General features: G+C 38.3%; 2 long non-coding RNA genes across 2 annotated transcripts; both read left to right on the top strand.

The window, feature by feature from the left end:
• Positions 1-5,026: 5,026 nt before the first annotated feature.
• LOC110874893 lies at positions 5,027-6,553 on the top strand. Its single transcript, XR_002556304.2, has 3 exons — positions 5,027-5,161; positions 5,718-5,774; positions 6,318-6,553. It is a non-coding gene; the product is annotated as an uncharacterized LOC110874893 (long non-coding RNA).
• Positions 6,554-11,054: 4,501 nt separating this feature from the next.
• On the top strand, positions 11,055-12,582 carry LOC110874894. The gene is made up of 3 exons (XR_002556305.2): positions 11,055-11,189; positions 11,746-11,802; positions 12,347-12,582. It is a non-coding gene; the product is annotated as an uncharacterized LOC110874894 (long non-coding RNA).
• Positions 12,583-14,505: the final 1,923 nt, after the last annotated feature.

The following is a 14,505-nucleotide window of genomic DNA, read 5'->3' as shown; positions in this document are numbered from 1 at the left end:
TTGGGCATCTTGGGGCGGCTTGGGTAGGGGGAGACGCCCCACTCCCTATAGTCTTAAATCAACAATTGGATAAGGTATCGTCACAGATAGTTAAACCAGTTACTTGTGAAATTGAAAGTATGAAATTCAATATTTCCATATGACTTCTATTTTTATGTTCTTGTACCATCGCAACTTTTCAGTTGATGGTTATACGGTTAGGCCGGTGGGTATGGCATGGCGCCACCCCGCCACATCAGCTTCGATAGCCTCCCCGGGGCGCCACCAGCCAAACTGCACGTTTTAAAGGGGGCGCCATGGGAGTCTCGCTAGCACGCTAACGGAGAAAAATTGGTTTGATCGAGGTGTGTTTGGTCAAAGTTACCATTGAACAATTTAAAAAAAAAATTAATTTAAAATTTTATAAATTTCACTTATAAATACCCCACTTTTTTTCCATAATTTTCATCTCTTCTACCTCAATCTTTATACAAAATCTCTACACTTTTTTTATATAATCACACAATGTTTCCCAACAACCAAAACACTTTTTTTTATATAATCTCATTTTGGAGGCTCGTAAGGCACACATTCGGGCGAAATATATGTAGTTTTTATTTTTTAGTACCTTATTTTTTAACTTTGCATTTTTTAGGACTTTGTAACGTTTTTCTTTTTTTAATGAAATTAGGTTTTTTTTTTTAAATTTTCTAGTTGTTAAAATTGGCATTTAATTTAAAAAAATAAAATATATAAATAAAAAAAATAATTAGGTAATGATGACGGAGCTTTTATACCACACCCTGCAAGTTAAAGGAATGGGTCTTAAAGCCCCCTATGTGACGTGGCGTTGATGTGCCTTTGAGGTGGCATGATAAAGCCTATAGGTGTTTTATACCACACCCTCCAGCCTTAAGGTATCACCAGAGATACTTACATATAGCAATTTTGTTGTTACCAAGAGTTTCTGCCAAAGTTCTAAGTGTAGGAATTTGAAATGAACGATAATTTTCCATTCATATTCAAAAGGAAACCTTGCAGAGAATAAATAAACTAGAATTCCAAGTAAATCTCCTCAAAGATAGGAGAGAACCAAAACTAACGAGACCTATTCTAAAACCAACTCATAATAAATATAAACAATAATCAATACTCTAATATTCCCCCTCAGCTTGAGCGTGGGTACGGTCGAACGTTCAAGCTGGATCTGAAAGTCTCGAAAAGGTATCGTGGTAACCCCTTGGTGAAGATGTCGGCATACTGTTCGGGTGCCGGTACATGAAGAACTCGGATGTGTCCGAGAGTGACTTTCTCCCGAACAAAGTGAATGTCGATTTCCACGTGCTTTGTGCGTTGATGTTGGACAGGATTACCGGATAAGTATACAACTGAAATGTTGTCACAAAAGACAACAGTGGCTTTGGCTGGCGGTTCCTGCAACTCGACAAGAAGATTTCGAATCCATGTAGCTTCGGCGACAGCATTTGCAACGCCCCTGTATTCGGCCTCGGCACTAGATCGGGATATGGTTGGTTGACGTTTCGATGACCACGATATTAAATTGTCACCGAGAAATGAGCGGCGAGTATCCGGGCACCCACCCCAGTCGGCGTCTGAATAGGCGACTAAGGAATGCGATAGGGAGGATGCAAACTGCAAGCCAAGATCAATAGTACCATGTATGTAACGTAAAACTCGTTTCATGAAAGCGAAGTGTGTGTCACGGGGAGCATGCATGAAGAGGCATATTTGCTGCACCGCATAAGACAAATCCGGACGAGTAATAGTGAGATACTGAAGAGCCCCGGCTAGACTCCTATATAGGGACCCGTCCGGTAAAGGTGTGCCGTCCAACGCGCTCAGTTTGGTGGATGTATCGACAGGAGTATGACACGGTTTACATGCTGTCATATTTTCACGATGTAAAATGTCCTTAGCATATTGCGTTTGTGCCAAAAATAAAGAGTTATGATCACGTGTAACGGTAATACCAAGGAAATGGTGGAGCGTTCCCAAATCCGTCATTGCAAACTCACTCGAGAGTTGGGAGATAACTCGGTTGAGAAGAGATGTAGAACTAGCAGTGATGACAATGTCGTCCACGTACAAAAGAATATACGCTAAGTGATCTCCATGGCGGTAAATAAAAAGAGACGTGTCACAGAGGCTGTGTCGAAACCCAAGTGTACTGATGAATGTGGAAAAGCGAGTATACCACGCCCTCGGAGCCTGTGTCAACCCGTACAAAAATTTCTTTAGGCAACAAACATGATTGGGAAAATTTGGGTTAACAAACCCAGCCGGTTGGTGCATGTAGACGGTTTCATGTAGGTGACCATTGAGAAAGGCATTTTTTACGTCCAACTGGTGTATAGGCCACGAGCGAGAGACCGCCAAAGAAAGAACTGTCCGGATGGTGGCTGGTTTGACCACGGGGCTGAAAGTTTCCATACAGTCGACTCCAACAGTTTGGGATTTACCATTACAAACAAGCCGCGCTTTGTATCATTCCAAAGATCCGTTTGCGTTAAACTTGTGTCGAAATAACCACATCGAACGGATGACCGGACTGTCCAAAGGCTTCGGAACTAACTCCCAAGTGTTATTATTCTGCAAAGCACTAAATTCATCGTTCATGGCGCGTAGCCAATTAGGGTCCGATAAGGCTTTTGTGTGTGAGTTTGGTACGGGAGATATGTTGGATGTAGCGGCTAGGTTGTATCGGGGATTGGGTTTGGAAATACCAGTTTTGGATCGAGTTTGCATGGGATGCTCGTTATGTGTGGGTTCGTTATGTGTGGGCTGTTGGATAGGAGGGGTGGAGGTATTATGCACGGCATGGGTGGGGGTGGTATGGCTGTCAACGTGTGGGGTGGTGGGTGGAGATATTGAAATATGTGAAGGAGAATTTTGTTGGACAGTAGAGGTAGGGTGATTATTATGGGTTGGTATAATAGGATGGGTGGTAGAAATATGGTTGGAATTATTAGGAGGGTTAGTAGGGAACGAGGGGTTAAAAAAATGGGTAGGAATGGGATTGGGATCATCAAGGAATTTGTAGGAATGAGATGATGAAATATCTAGAAAAGGGTAGGTGTTCTCATCAAAAACAACGTGACGAGATAGATGTACATGACCAGTAATTGGATCATAGCACCGGTAACCCCGGAAGTCGGATGGGTAACCAAGAAAGACACACCGGGCCGATCTAGGCGAAAGTTTGTGTGCTTGAGTAGCAGACATATTTGGGTAGCATGCGCATCCAAAAATTCGGATGTGATTATAGGTGGGGTTTCGGAAATAAAGGGCGGAAGCGGGTGTGTTGAAATTAAGACGAGAGGTGGGTAAAATGTTATGTAAATAGGCAGTCGTGTGGAGAGCCTCAACCCAAAATTGTGGAGGAAGGTGAGCATGGATCAATAGGGCACGAATAACATCATTTAGGCGACGAAGCATTCGTTCGGAGCGCCCATTTTGTTGAGATGTTTGAGGGCATGAAAACCGAAAAATAAGGCCATTTTGATCCGCAAAGGTTTTGAAATTGTTGTTATCAAACTCACCCCCTAAATCACACTGAAAGGTTTTAATGGGTAAATGGAACTGAGTTAGAATTAATTTGTGGAATTTTGTGAAAGTGGAAAATGTGTCAGATTTGAATTTTAGAGGGTATACCCAAACATAATTGGTGAAGTTATCAACTAAAACCATGTAATATTTGTAACCCGAATTGCTCACAATTGGCGAAGTCCACAAATCACAATGAATAATGTCAAAAGGTTTAAATGTACGAGAAACATAATCAACAAAAGGTAAACGTTTACTGTTTAACAATTGACAAGACGAACAAACAGAAAATTCAACAGTTTTATTGCATGAAATACTAGAAGTTCGTTGAAGGTGTTGTAGCACATTCGATCCGGGATGACCTAGACGAGCATGCCACGGTTGAGGTGCTGTGGATGAAAGTAAAGCAAACTCCGGCTTTGTGAACGGGTAGAGGTCTCCACTGCTATTGTGGCGGGAAAGGAGGCGTCCATCCTTGAGGTCCTTCAAAGAAAAACCAAAAGGATCAAACTCAGTGGAAACTTGGTTATCAATAGTAAATTTACGAACAGATAACAGGTTTTTGATTACATTGGGTGAGTGGACAATGTTGTTAAGTTTGTAGGTTTTGTTGGGTAGGGTGTAAAAGCCATTACCGGAACACGTAACGGATAAACGTTGACCATTACCGACAAATATAGGACTTTGAGGTAATAACGAGGGAGTTAAAATTGTACCTAAATCAGCAGTGATATGAGATGACGCCCCGGAATCCATATTCCATTGAGGATCTGGAGAATTACCAGCCAAGTTTGAAAGGGCCAGACCAATATCCGTAGGACACAGTGCGTTATTGGGCTGCGAAGAGAAGCCTGGAGGTGGCTGGTGGGCCAAGTCCTGATGTGGATAAGATGGTGTGGGCTGTGGTGAAAAATGTTGAGGCTGAGAAGGGTACGAGGTTGGGGGTGGGGTCCAATGGGCTTGAGGAAAATGTGGTAAAGGATGATGGCAAGTAGGAGGTGGGCCGGATGTAGGTTGGGGCGTAAAGGAGGGTTGTTGGGTAAATTGAGAGGATGGATGTTGTGGGGCTGTTTGGTAGGTGTACGGACCCGAGGTACGAGCCGCCGTTGATGAAGAATAACTTCTGTTGGATCCCCCTTGTCTTCCACCGCGAGAGTTAGCACCCCGGCCACGAGCAACTTTTGCGGGGTCATAATTACGACCCCGGTAACCATTTGGATAAGGTGATCGGTTCAAATCAGACGAGGCGGGGTTTGTAGAATGTAACACCCCAAAAATATGCAATTTATTATGTTACCTAAATGTCTAGTTATGTTATATTAACTAAGTTAAATGCATATGTTAGTAATTCAACAAGAAGGAAAGATATGTGACAATAAACAAAAATTTATAATTAGAGGGGTTAAACTTGTAAAAAAAAGGATGAAAGGATGAAAGTTATTAATTAAAAAGAAAAACACAAAACACACATTTTTGTGTGTTCTGTGGATCGCCAGGAGCAAAAAAGGAACCAAGGAGAAACCCTAGTTCCTAAAATTCTCAAAATCAGAAGGAGTTTAAGAGCCTAAACAAATGCATGAACCCAAAACTCGAGTTATCTAAGCTTGTTCAACGAATGGTAAGTCGAAATTTCTATTTTGATGATTTGTAGAAAGTGGGTTTCAACCCAATCTTGTAGTAATGTGAATAATTGTGTAGTTGTGAGTTAGGATTTACATAATAGAACAAGAAATTTGCTTGAGTTTAGTTAATCAAACGATTTGAACCATAAACCCACTTAAATTAGGAAGATAGTGAAGAACATGAATGAATTATGTGCAAATTATTGTAATGGCTTAGTGTGAGAATTGTTATTAGTGAATAAATGATAGTTGAAACCGATTTGGAATGATTGTTGTATGAAATTTTGGTTGATCTTGATAATCTAAGAATGAATTAGTAGAACCATGCTTTGAATACTTGTACTTCATGTTTTATAGATTGTATGCACGCCATGTGTTCGATGAAATGCCTAAGAATGATTTAGTTGAAGTTTGACATGAGTTCTTGATTTAATGATGATGTAAATGAAAATGGATATATGGGTAATTATGTTAAGTCATGATGAATAAATCAAAGATGCATATGTGAAGATATGTTTATGAAAGCTAAAAGCATGAAGTTATAATGTATAGGCACGAAGAAGGAAGAAGGTAAGAGTCACTTGAAGTCGCAAGCTTCACAAGATCACGGTAAGTTCTTATGAACTTCGCTTATGTAGAAAGTAGAATTTTATGTTAGTTCTCTTGTAAATAATTATTTGATGTTTTATGTGGGAATCATTAGTAAAAAAAATGTCTTATTACGAATTGATAGTAGAAAAAGGAGAAAAAGTATGTCGACGACCCGTGCAAATGGGTCTAAAGTATGAAAATGATGTTATTCTGGATGATGTGTTAAACCCGTAGTTAAACGGGTCAAATAGGATGAATTTGTTATGAAGTTAAGGTAACTAGATGTTGACTTTTGTAAGTCAAACTAGTGGAGAATAATAAACAAGAAAGTAAAAATATGCATGATCCGTGAGAACGGGACGGATGAAATATGATGATTTTATGGTGATAGAAGTTAAATGGCATGATATTCGTTAAAGCGGAATTGTAGTATGAAAGATGATGTAAAGATGAAGTGACTCGGTAAAGGGTCAAATAATGCGGTAAAAAGCTAAATAAAAAAAATGTATTAGTAATAATGCTTTATCCGAACTAATATGCAAGTTTGTGTTATGGATGTAGGTAAATCTCATGCTTAGAATGGCGAGCTCGGATTCGAACACACCACATCGTCCATATATGCGCTTCCGGTTAAAGTTATCTTTTGAAATGGGTCAAATAATGTTTGTAATGTAAATGTAAATTTTATGTTTTAGGATGTTCGTAAGTAGTTTGCATTTTAAAACCTTTTTGGGTAGTTCGGACATAACCCTTGTATTAGGTCTTGTATGGTCACTACTTTTATTTCTTTTGAAAAAGTGTCGTAGAAGTTTATTTGAGTGATGTTTGTTAAAAGCAGGGGAAATGTTTATAGTACGAACGGGTCATGCCAAAATTTTGTCAAAAAAATTAGTATGTTATTTTTAATCTATTTGAATGTGAAAAAGTGAGCGTCACAAGTTGGTATCAGAGCCGAGGTTTGAGGGATTCAAGTATTAGAGTTAAAATGCTTGAACTCAAACCGAAAGCTCGTATGAAGGTGTGTTCGTTCCGAAGCGCTATGCAAGTAAGTAAATTGTAAATATTGATTATGCTTATGGTTAGAAATGGGAAGGGGTTTATAGTTAACTCAATAGAATAACCTGGGTTGTAACATTACGGGATGTTGCGGGAGGTTTCGGAACGTCAAGGAACCTTTTCGGGTCATACCGGGGCATGGGAATGAAGTATGTGGGTAAAAAATAAGAGAAATCAGCGTTTGCAGGTTAGAAGACCCGTCGGCGACGGCCCCCTATGGCGTCGGCGACGCACCTGGGAGTCCCGACGGCCTAATTTCCTGTCTACGCGCAAAGTACAACGATGCAACATTCTAGGGTGCGTCGGCGACGCGGCCCAGTGCCGTCGGCGACGCCCCTTCCCGGTTCACTTTTGCTGATTTGTTTTCTTTGTTATTTCGTGGCCTCCAATTCAGCTCCGGACCTTCGTTAAACTTAGAAAAAGCCCCTAAGTGTTTATAAACCATGAATATAAGTTGAATAACATGAAGGCTATTAGTTAAAGAACGAATGAATATGAAGTAAGTGTAAGAATGAATGTATGTTTCGAATAACATGTCTAGAATGTTTGTAATGAAGGATAGTATGGTTTTATGACCTGCGGAAATGAATTATTGAAAGCAAAATAATGCATGAATGATAGAGAAATGAATGATGAATGGTATGCGGTGAGGTCACGAAGTGACCGTTAACACCAGGAATGATGAATGGTATGCGGTGAGGTCACAAAGTGACCGTTAACACCAAGAATGATGAATAGTATGCGGTGTGGGCACGAAGTAGCCGTTAACACCGAGGATGATGAAAGGAATGCGGTATGGTCACTAATTGGCTATTAACACCCGGAATTATGAAATAAAAGCATGATAACCATAATTAAAAACGATAAAGGTCAATAAGACTTAAGCATGATGGCATGAAGTAACATATAATGAAGTGAAAAGTTATATATAAAATTAACGAATGTCTAATAAGTAAGAAGAGAATGAAAGTCATTGAAATATGTTAGGCATATTAACATATTTCATAAACTATGTGGTAGAATATTTCTTAAGGCAAATCCAAAAGTTTCGTTAAGTTTCTGAAAATGCAACCTATGATATTAGGATCCCCTAAATGTCAACCGGGTCATGTTGAAATGTTTAGAAGTAAGAACGTATATGATTGAAAGGTTGTGAATGAAGTTCTAGTTGAGTTTGTCAACCCTATAATGAGAGATAGGTAGTTTAGTTATAAAGGACCGTTAACACCTAGCATGAGAGGAAGGAAAGTATAAAAAAAAATTAATATTAATTAATGATAGAATGGAATGAACATGAACGAAGAATAAAATTTAACAATGATCTCGAATGATATAGTAGATGGCTGATGAAAACGAAGAAATTGTTAATAAAATATGTTCCGAGCAGCGGGTGATGAGAGAAAGTAAGTAAGAAGGATGAGGGATTCTATTCCCCTTTGAACGAAAGGCATGTGTGATGTGGCTTATCATGACCGATGTTGATGATAATGTACAAGTGGAATGAAAGTTATTGAAATGTGATTATGAAGGCATCAATGTAACTTGAGATGACATGGAAAGTATATGAAGTAATGAATGTAGAAAATGCTTAATTGTAGATGACGGACGAAGGAAACACAAACGATAACAAAAAGTAAATGTTAGTAGAATTAAAATTTTAAGGAAATATACTTATGTGGTAAGCATAGATAGAGCCTTAAGGAAGGGTCGTAGACGGATGAAATTTAGAGTCGTTAGGTGGGAAGGAAAGTATGAAAGCAAAGGAGGAGATGCTTTTTTCTCCACCTAACTAAAGACGAGTACAAACATAACAAGTAAATGGCACAGATAGCCTGGTTGGTCAAGCATAATGTAGGACTAAAAAGAACACATAATATATATATATATATATATGTGTGATGTGTATGTGAACGTATGTGAGATATGTTGCCATTGGTTGTGGGAATATGAGTAAAGATATGTTAATAGTTAATCGTCGTAGACCTAAACGGGATATACGAGTAAGAGTAAAACATATGACAAATGTGGTAACATATGATGGTGTAAGTAATTATATATATATACATAGAAAGATGTTGAGGTAATAAGATTATGATGAAAGAAGTATGCTCCGAACACGTTACGTATTAAGCATGTGATGATCGACCTATGAGGACTAAAATGAATAATGGGCTAAGACCTAGATGGATGATTTAAATACCGACGAGGATAGAAATTTTGTAAGAAATGGTAAAGTGATAACAAGTATGTCTAAAATCAATAAGGAAGTACAAATGAGCGAATTAGTACATACTGTAGGAATGGATTAATAAGCAACTAATTGTAACAGAGTTACTAAATGTTTGAGGCCAGTATATGTATATATATACACACACACATACATTAGTAGTCAAAGTTTTTATGTCACATTAGGGGGTGACTAGGAAGAATGATGATGTTAATAATAAAGGAATCAAGTAGTAGGCTCATGGTGGGCATTATTGATTCAAACAACATAGTGAAGGAACAATGTATGGTTAGTAACTTGGAAGGCAGAAGTAAATGACTCATAATGCTAGTAAGTAAATTATAATCTTCATATCAATATAGGAAATAATGACGGCTCTAAATTTTCGTTTATTGTAGAGTAAGATTATTAGATGTCTTGAAATGTCATGATGGAAAGATAGTAAGAGTCGATCCGCATATCGGAAAATGAGTAGTAGAAAGAAAAGAAAAGTGAGGAATTGTTAAGAAAGCGGGATACACACTTAGTATGCCAAATTTAGAAGAATTAGAAAGAACTGTATGGAAAATGTGAAAGGTTAAAGTCGAAAGAAGCTAGAATGAAAATATAAGAATACGTAACTGTTAGAGGAGGAATGTTACATAAAGAGGGGTTGAGTGGAATGTAAAATATGATGAATATTTGAATGGATATTTGAATAAATCTCACCCTCTGTCGAGTTCCCTATCATGGCTGAGGAATTATTAGAAGATAAACCTCTAAAGAAATGTTCGAGAGTTAAAGTTTTTATACGCATGATTCTTGGTTCGTATTATAAAACAACCCTACGTGGTAGAGTGTAATCTCAATTGTCGAATGAACGGTTGTGCCAAGCTTTATGTAACTCATACGTGAAATGGAGTTACACATGTAATAAGCTTATAATCTCATATGTAGCGGAACCTAGGTTGATAAGAATTAACCCTTTGAGGTACAATGTTGGGTAATTGCATTGGTATTACAATTGCTAGAAGGAATGACGTATGTATGACGGTTATGGAATGTGATGACAAGTATAGTTGAGTACGACACTTCGAGTGTAACATGAGTTGCTCAAATGTAAGTATTGATTACACGATTATATTGATAGCGTGATTAAAGACTTATGTTGGCCCTTGTAACCTAGGATAGACGGTAAAGAGGTTAGAGCAGGATAGTATGTACACGATTTGTATAATGTATACATTATGGTTAACCATGCAGTTATAATAGATTATCAGTGGAAGAAATATTAGTCTCGGGTAAAGATTATACGAAGGTATTGCAAGAAAAGTATGAAAAGAACTATCAAGCAAATGATATGAAAGAAATTTTGCTTGATATTGGCCTTGGAAGGATGGGGAGTATCTAGAAACTAAAGAGTTAGAAACCATTGAATGATGTTTGATTTGTGAATTAATATGAATGAATAGGAATGAACAAGTATGCATATTATGATAATTATTTCCCCTAAGTAGATGTTAGAGGTATGAGGGAATGAATAATCTGATAGATAAGTTTTAAGAAATCAGCTTGAACAATTGAATGATAATCATGAAATAATGTAATAGGATCGATTTGATTCATACAAGATTGAATTACCAAATGTATTAGACAGGTTTAGAGTAGTAATGACCGATTCATCACGAGGGATGATCGAATGAAAGCATGTTAACGAAGTTCGAGGTATGTAATCGCGAAGGGATATAGATAAACTCGTCAGAATGTATGTATTCAGGTTTCGGGGACGAAACCTTCTTTAAGGGGGGTAGACTTGTAACACCCCAAAAATATGCAATTTATTATGTTACCTAAATGTCTAGTTATGTTATATTAACTAAGTTAAATGCATATGTTAGTAATTCAACAAGAAGGAAAGATATGTGACAATAAACAAAAATTTATAATTAGAGGGGTTAAACTTGTAAAAAAAAGGATGAAATGATGAAAGTTATTAATTAAAAAGAAAAACACAAAACACACATTTTTGTGTGTTCTGTGGATCGCCAGGAGCAAAAAAGGAACCAAGGAGAAACCCTAGTTCCTAAAATTCTCAAAATCAGAAGGAGTTTAAGAGCCTAAACAAATGCATGAACCCAAAACTCGAGTTATCTAAGCTTGTTCAACGAATGGTAAGTCGAAATTTCTATTTTGATGATTTGTAGAAAGTGGGTTTCAACCCAATCTTGTAGTAATGTGAATAATTGTGTAGTTGTGAGTTAGGATTTACACAATAGAACAAGAAATTTGCTTGAGTTTAGTTAATCAAACGATTTGAAGCATAAACTCACTTGAATTAGGAAGATAGTGAAGAACATGAATGAATTATGTGCAAATTATTGTAATGGCTTAGTGTGAGAATTGTTATTAGTGAATAAATGATAGTTGAAACTGATTTGGAATGATTGTTGTATGAAATTTTGGTTGATCTCGATAATCTAAGAATGAATTAGTAGAACCATGCTTTGAATACTTGTACTTCATGTTTTATAGATTGTATGCACGCCATGTGTTCGATGAAATGCCTAAGAATGATTTAGTTGAAGTTTGACATGAATTCTTGATTTAATGATGATGTAAATGAAAATGGATATATGGGTAATTATGTTAAGTCATGATGAATAAATCAAAGATGCATATGTGAAGATATGTTTATGAAAGCTAAAAGCATGAAGTTATAATGTATAGGCACGAAGAAGGAAGAAGGTAAGAGTCACTTGAAGTCGCAAGCTTCACAAGATCACGGTAAGTTCTTATGAACTTCGCTTATGTAGAAAGTAGAATTTTATGTTAGTTCTCTTGTAAATAATTATTTGATGTTTTATGTGGGAATCATTAGTAAAAAAAAATGTCTTATTACGAATTGATAGTAGAAAAAGGAGAAAAAGTATGTCGACGACCCGTGCAAATGGGTCTAAAGTATGAAAATGATGTTATTCTGGATGATGTGTTAAACCCGTAGTTAAACGGGTCAAATAGGATGAATTTGTTATGAAGTTAAGGTAACTAGATGTTGACTTTTGTAAGTCAAACTAGTGGAGAATAATAAACAAGAAAGTAAAAATATGCATGATCCGTGAGAACGGGACGGATGAAATATGATGATTTTATGGTGATAGAAGTTAAATGGCATGATATTCGTTAAAGCGGAATTGTAGTATGAAAGATGATGTAAAGATGAAGTGACTCGGTAAAGGGTCAAATAATGCGGTAAAAAGCTAAATAAAAAAAATGTATTAGTAATAATGCTTTATCCGAACTAATATGCAAGTTTATGTTATGGATGTAGGTAAATCTCATGCTTAGAATGGCGAGCTCGGATTCGAACACACCACATCATCCATATATGCGCTTCCGGTTAAAGTTATCTTTTGAAATGGGTCAAATAATGTTTGTAATGTAAATGTAAATTTTATGTTTTAGGATGTTCGTAAGTAGTTTGAATTTTAAAACCTTTTTGGGTAGTTCGGACATAACCCTTGTATTAGGTCTTGTATGGTCACTACTTTTATTTCTTTTGAAAAAGTGTCGTAGAAGTTTATTTGAGTGATGTTTGTTAAAAGCAGGGGAAATGTTTATAGTACGAACGGGTCATGCCAAAATTTTGTCAAAAAAATTAGTATGTTATTTTTAATCTATTTGAATGTGAAAAAGTGAGCGTCACATAGAATGCACCAGAACCGTATCTTTAGTGGTGGAAGATCGGGCTAAGACACGGCTTTGTTCATCCTCAATCATACTGCGAGCGACATCCCACGAGGGTTTGTTTTGGTTAATAATTGCAGCAATGGTGTCATATTCAATCGGCAAACCGCGTACCATTTGAATGACAAGACGATTATCGGAGACTGGTTGATCAACGTCTTTTAATTGTTCGGCGAGATCCTTCAACGTTTGACAGTAATCATCGAACGAAGCACATGAATTTAGTGTGGTGTTGGTGAACTTGGTTTCAAGAGTGACGGCTCTGGCTTGTTTGTTATTGACAAATATCTCTTGTATTTTCAGCCATGTAGCACGGGCTGTGAGATCGGCAGAGAGCACACGAGCAAGCAGATCATCCGACAATGTGCTGTAAATCCATTGAAGGATTAAAGCGTCGATTTCGGACCAAGCGTCATATAAGGGATCGGATTCGGCTGGTGGCTTCGTGCCATCTATGTGAGGCAATACTTTGTAGGCACGAGCATGTAGATGAAAAAGTTTTACCCAAGATGAATATGTTACCTTCTTGCCGTCGAGGATCCTGATTTTATTGTTGATGTTGGTGACGGTATACGCCGGGTGAAGGGATGATTTTTCTGGTACCGAAGAACTACCGGAAGCGTTGTCTGCTCCAGTCATGATTGGCGATGGAAGGTAGAAAAAAAATTAGGTAGTGTTTGGTATGCAGGAATGAGATGTGGAATGGAATGGATGATTACGAGGAAATGAAGAAAAAGGTGTTTGGTTGGTCAATGGAATGGAATCACCCATTCCAAAATGCATTCCATTCCTTCAAAATCATTCCTTCCACCCCCCATGTTTTTTTTCCATTCCATCCCTTCTTGCACCATTCATCAACAACACTACAACCCACCACCTTTGCCACAACCCACCACCACCACCACCCACCACTGACGCTATCGCCGCCACCCGCCACCACCTCACCCCGACAGCCACCGTCGCCGCCGCCACCCACTCGCCACCGTTATCACCCACAGCTGCGAGCAACCGCTAACGACACTCGCCGCTGCCGCCGCCCACCACAATCGTCAACACCACCACCACCGCCACCACCAACCGCCGCCACCAACCGCCACCTCTACTGCCACCCACCACCAACGACCACCTTGCCGCCACCACCACTCGTCGTCGCCGCCGCACTGCCACTCGCCGCCACCACCACCCCCCATCGCCGCCGCTGACACCCACCACCGCCACCTATAACCACCCACAATCATTACCATCGGCCACCACCACCACTCACCGCTGATTTTATTACTCCGTTTTTCTTGCCTACCGAACAATACACAATAATAACTCATTCCATTCACACATGGTAACCAAACAAGACATGAAATGGTAATGATCCATTGCATTCCCTCGTCCATTCCATTACCTCGTCCATTCCATTCCTTCGTCCATTCCATTACCCCATACCAAACAGACCCTTAGGGTTTAATTATGGCTCTGATAACCATGTAGGAATTTGAAATGAACGATAATTTTCCATTCATATTCAAAAGGAAACCTTGCAGAGAATAAATAAACTAGAATTCCAAGTAAATCTCCTCAAAGATAGGAGAGAACCAAAACTAACGAGACCTATTCTAAAACCAACTCATAATAAATATAAACAATAATCAATACTCTAAGGCTATAGGGTGTGGTCATGACCCTTATGACCACCATGATCCTCCATGTTAGTGCCATGTAACTCACCTCTAATCCACCATCCAAAACCAC

Source organism: Helianthus annuus, chromosome 9 (genome assembly GCF_002127325.2).
Source record: "Helianthus annuus cultivar XRQ/B chromosome 9, HanXRQr2.0-SUNRISE, whole genome shotgun sequence".
NCBI lineage: Eukaryota > Viridiplantae > Streptophyta > Magnoliopsida > Asterales > Asteraceae > Helianthus > Helianthus annuus.
The sequence above is the reverse complement of the archived record's forward strand: the minus strand, read 5'-3'. Positions and strand labels throughout refer to the sequence as shown.